The sequence below is a fragment of the Orycteropus afer genome, unplaced genomic scaffold (genome assembly GCF_000298275.1).
Source record: "Orycteropus afer afer isolate SDZICR_OR568_19922 unplaced genomic scaffold, OryAfe1.0 scaffold00017, whole genome shotgun sequence".
Lineage (NCBI taxonomy): Eukaryota > Metazoa > Chordata > Mammalia > Tubulidentata > Orycteropodidae > Orycteropus > Orycteropus afer.
Genome location: NW_006921604.1, coordinates 18263021 through 18269239, shown reverse-complemented (window position 1 = coordinate 18269239; position 6219 = coordinate 18263021).

The window sequence follows — 6219 nt, the reverse complement described above, 5'->3', positions numbered from 1 at the left end:
ATGTTGTTGTTATTATATGCCATCGAGTTGGCCCTGACTCATAGCGACACCTCCTTGGGTTTCCGAGGCAGTATCACTATGGAAGTAGGATTGCCCAACTTTCCTTCCGAGGAGTGGCTGGTGGGTTTGAACCGCCAGCCTTCTGGTTAGCCGTTAAGTGCCTTAGGCACTATGCTATCATAAATAAATAAATAAATAAATAAATAAATAAATAAATATATATATATTTATATATATACATGTATATACATATAAAATCTACCAATCATATGTCGGTTTTTTGCACTGTGGTGGCATGCATGTTGCTGTGAAGCTGAAGGGTATGCCACCAGTATTTCAAAAACTGGCAGGGTCACCCATGGTATACAGGTTTCAGCAGAGCTTCCAGATTAAGACAGACTTGGAAGAAGAAAGGGGACATCCACTTCTCAAAGAACTGGCTAGTAAAAATCTTATGAGTAGCAGTGAAACACTGTCTTATATATTACTTGAAAAATTTATGAATAGCCCTGAAATATTGTCTGATATAGTGCCAGAAGATGAAGGCACTCAAAGTATGACTGTTAAGAGGTGCCTCCTCTGAGTAGAGCTGATCTTAATAATGTGGATGGAGTAAAACTTTCTGGACCTCCATTTGCTAGTGTGGCATGACTCAAAATGAGAAGAAACAGCTGTAAACATCCATTGATAATAGGAACATGAAATGTATGAAGTTGAATCTAGGAAAATGAAATGGAATGCATAAAGATCAATATCCTTGGCATTAGTGAGCTGGAATGGACCAGTTTTAGTCATTTTGAATCAAAACCATATGAACTAGTACACCAGGGATGACAAATTGAAGAGGAATGGCATGGCATTCATCATCACAAAGAATGTTTCAATATATATCCTGAAGGGCAATACTGTCAGTGATAGAATATATCTATACACCTACAAGGAAGACCAGTTAATATTACTATTATTCAAATCTATGCACCAACCACCAAAGCCAAAGATGAGGAAATAGAAGATTTTTACCAACTTCTGCAGTCTGAAATTGACCGAACATGAAATCAAGATGTGTTGATTATCACTGGAGACTGGAATGCAAAAGTTGGAAACAAAGAAGAATCTCCAGTATTTGGAAAATATTGCCTTGGTGACAGAAATGTTGCTGGAGATTGCATGATAGAATTTTGCAACATCAGTGACTTATTCATTGCAGTTACCTCTTGTTAACAACACAAATGGTGGTTGTACACATGGACTTCACCAGATGGAGTACACAGGAATAAGACTGACTAGGTCTGTGGCAAGAGGCAATGGAGAGGGCTTCCAGTAAGATGGCAGAATAGGCAGAAAGACTGCACAGACCCTCTTCAACAAAGAAAAGGGGAACCAATTAACACAGATACAGAAGATAATCCTGGACCCCTGAACCTTGAAGGAAAGGATATAGAAGTGGACTAAACTCCAACTAGCAGAAGAATTTGCATGAAAACAAAGAAAAAGGAGACATCCAGAGCTGCAGTCTGGCAGCAATCCTGATGGCACAGACAGCTTGGATATTGCCAAGTGGCAGTAGGACCTAAGAATTAACCTAAAAATCAGCCCTGCTAGCCAGGGATTGCATGGAGGACTGCTCTGGTGGCTGGAGAATAAAAGGGGAAGCAGAGGAGAGGAAGGTGGGCTGGGTTGTAAATTTTTGCCTATACAGAGGGCGAGCCATTTTGAATGTTTGAGTGGTTGGACCATTTTGGATATTTAAGGCGATAGCACCAGGGACTTACGAACAGGATCCACTTGCCAGGAACCGCAAGGACATTACAGACACAGATGACTGGAAAGGCAGGACATTCCCCTTGTTACTCTTATATTCCACACCTTCTTGGTGAATGGAGGTGGGGCCATCCCCTACTCCCACCCACCTTCTGAGCCAGCAGGAACTCCATCGCAGTCTGTGTGTTCAGATGGAAACTGGGTGCCCTTCCCTGCCTTGACATTTTTTTTCTTTATTTTTTCTGTTTTTAGTTTGTTTGTTTTTGTCTGTTTTAAAACTATTATTATTGTTACTTTTGTCCTTTTTACAATTATTCTTCATTCTTCCCTTCCCAGGTTCTAGTGTTCAGATTTTTTTTCTTTTTCCTGTTCCCAGTTGAAATTTTTTTTCTTTCTCATGGATAACCCCATTTGTTGTTTTTCTTTTTGTGTTTTTCCAAATTTTTTCTTCATTATTCCTCTTCTCTAACTTTTTTCTCTTATTGTGCTCCCCCCCAGATATTGTTGTTGTTGTTTTTTTTTCCTTTGTTCATTACTGTTCTTGTGTGATTAAATAGTGTGTGTTTTGCCCATTTGGTTTTACTTTTTTGATGGTTATTCAATTGTCATTATTGTCTAAATGAGTGGAAGACAGCAACGGTCCCCATACAACACACCACAGGCAGCTTCACTTACCAAGTGAGAGCCACCGCTTCCTTCTCCACCAACAGGCTAATGATAAGCAACCACCAAGAAAAGCCTACCTTATCCTTGGCTGCTCTTCACAAAAAGTTAATAGAGCTCTAAATACAACAACACCACAATGTCTCGGAGGCAACAGACCATTACAGCCCACACAAAGAAACAAGATAAAGTGATAGAGACAAAGGAGCAGGATACAGACCCAGAACACATCCCTGAGGAAGAAACAACATTGGAACTAACTCTCTGATAAGGAATTCAAAAGAATTATATTCAAGTATCTTCAAAGGATTGAGAGATAGACCAAGGAAAACATAGACAAAACCCTAGAAGAATTTTGGAAGAAACCACAAGAAAAAAGTGACAAAATAAATGAAAAATTAGTAATGATTCTAAATCTACAGATAGAAATCCAGAAGATTAATACTAAATTGTCAGAATTAGATAACACATTGAAAGGGCAAAGGAGTATAATTGATGCAATGGAAACAGAATTAAAGAGATTGAAGACAAATACCTGAATACTTCTTTGGAAAGCAATCAATCAGAAAAAAGATCAAAACAAAATGAAGAAAGCCTAAGGTTCATGTGGGATACCATCAAAAGGAATAACTTATCTGTCATTGGAATTCCAGAAGAGGAAGAGAATAATAAAACCAATGAGAAAATTGTCCAATATTTGTTGGAAGAGAAGTTCCCTGATATGATGAAAGATGAGAATATATCCATTCAGGAAGTCCAACGAACCCCAAACAAGATAGACCAAAAAAGAAAATCACCAAGATGTATCATCACCAAACTCATCAAAATGAAAGACAAAGACAGAATCCTGAAAGCAGCATGGGAAAAACAAAAAAATTTACTTACAAAGGACAACCTGTAAGAATAAGCTCTGATTTCTTAGCAGAAACCATATAAGCAAGAAGGCAATGGGATGGTATATATAAAACCCTGAAAGAGAAAAATTTTCAACCAACAATTATATACCTGGCAAAATTGTCCCTCTAATATGATGGTGAAATTAGGAGATTTCCAGATATGCAGAAATTAAGGGAATTTGTTAAATCCAGACCCACCTTACAAGCGATATTAAAAGGAGTCCTTTGAACAGTGAACCAAAAGTAGCAAACAACAACCAACCATTAATACACAAGATGACATAACCCAGAAAAAAACAGCTAGAGACATATTCAAAGTAAAAGAAGCTTACAAGATTATGAACAGGGAACCAGAGACATCAATTGGCAAGTGAGGACAACTACAAACTAAAAAGAGGGACAATACTGTGTAGTTACAAAACTTGTAAATATTGAGGAAGTCAGGAGAGTTGCAAGATAGAATGGACTGTTTTAAACTTGGGGAGAATATTATAAATCACGGGATAACCTGAAGGAAAAAAGATAAAGTTTCACATCACAATAAAAAAGAGGACAAGCACAAATATTCAGCAGCAACAAAGGGAATGATAACATGATTCATAGACATAATGAGCTCAGCACTGAAAATAATATGGAACAAAGAAACTAGGGACACCATGAAAAAACACATAAAAAAATGACAGCAACCAATTCATACTTGTTGATAATTGGAATGAATGTTAATGGATTAAATGCACCACTCAAGACATGGAGAGTTGCAGACTTGATAAGAAAACAAAACCCATCAATATTCTGTCTACAAGAGACACACTTTAGAGACAAAGACAAAAATAGACTAAAAATCAAAGGTTGGCAAAAGATCTATCAAGCAAACGGCAACAGTAAAAAAGCAGAAGTGGCAATATTAATTTCTGATCAAATTGACTTTAAGACAAAAACCACCATAAGAGACTATGAAGAACATTATATAATGATTAAAGGATCAGTTGAACAATAAGATGTAACCATAATATATATCATTGACTCAATGAAAGAGCCACAAAATACTTAATGAGACTTTAAAAAAGTTGAAAAGGCAAATAGATGACTCCACAGTTATAGTGGGAGACTTTAATACATCACTTTTAATGAAAGATAGAACAACTGGAAAGAAACTCAATAAAGATGCAGAAGAGCTAAACAATGCAATCCACTGACATTTCCTTACAGACATCCACAGAGCACTTCACCCAACAACAGTACAATATAGATTCTTTTCTAGTGGCCATGGAACATTTTCTATGATAGACCATATGTTAGGCCATACATCAAGCCTTAATAAATTTAAAAACATTGAAATACTGCAAAGCATCTTCTCAGATCATAACGCTATCAAATTAGAAATCAACAATAGGAAGATCAAAAAAAAAAAAAAAAGAGTAAACACATGCAAACTGAATAGGACCCTCCTTGAGAAAGACTGGGTAAGAAGAAGAAATAAAAATTGAAATTCAAAAATTCCTTGACTCAAATGAGAATGAAAACAAAACATACCAAAATCTTTGGGACGCAGTGAAAGCAGGGATCAGAGGCCAATTTATAGCGATACATGCACACATCAAAAAGAAGACAGAGCCAAAATCAATACTTAAACCAACATCTCCAACAATTAGAAAAAGAACAGCAAGAGAAGCCTACAGTCACCAGAAGAAAGGAAATAATCAAGAGTTGAGCAGAAATCAATGAGACAGAAATTAGAAGGGCAATAGAAAAAAATCAACAAGACCAGAAATTGTTTTTTTGAAAAGATCAATAAAATTGATGAATTTTACAAAGGAAAAGAGGGAGAGAATAAAAATTACATGAACAAAAAATGAAATGGATGACATCACAACAGAACCAACTGAAATAAAAAGGATAATGTCAGGATACTATGAAGAACTGTACTCCAGTAAATTTGAAAATCTGGAAGAAATGGACAAATTTCTAGAAAGACACCACTTACCTAAGCTAACCCAAACTGATGTGGAAAAGTTGAACAGATCCATAACAGAAGAAAAAATTGAACAGGTCCTCAGAAATTACCAACAAAATAAAGTCCTGGCCCAGACAGTTTCACCAGAGAATTCTACCAAACATTCACAGAACTGACACCAATCCTATTCAAACTATTCCAAAACATAGAAAAGAATGAAATCCTCCTAAATTCATTTTATGAAGCAAGCATAACCTTGATACCAAAACCAGGCAAAGGCATCACTCAAAAGGAAAACTATAGACCAAAATCCCTCATGAATATAGATTCAAAAATCTTCAACAAAATCCTAGCCAACAACCTATCAAGAAAACCATTCATTATGACCAAGTGGGGTTCAACATTAGAAAAATAATCAATGTCAGCCACCCCATAAAGAAAACAAAGGAGAAGAACCACATGATCATATCAAATGATGCAGAAAAAGCATTTGATAAAATCCAACACCCATTCCTGATCAAAACTCTCAGCAAAATAGGAATAGAAAGGACATTCCTCAACATAATAAAGGACATCTATGCAAAACCAACAGCCAACGTTATTCTTAATGGAGAGATTCTGAAACCATTCTCCTCACAAACAGGACCAGACAAGGATGCCCTCTATCACTACTTCTATTCAACATTGTATTGGAAGTCCTAGCCAGTGCAATAAGGCAAGAAAGTGAAATCATAGGCATCCAAATTGATAAGGAAGAAGTCAAACTATCCCTATTTACTGACGATATGATCCTATACCTAGAAAACCCAAGAGACTCAGTCAAAAATCTACTAGAACTAATTGAGAGATTTAACACTGTGGCAAGATACAAGATCAACATCCAAAAATAGCATTCCTCTATACCAGCAAAGCGATTTCTGAAAAAGAAATAAGGAAATCAATACC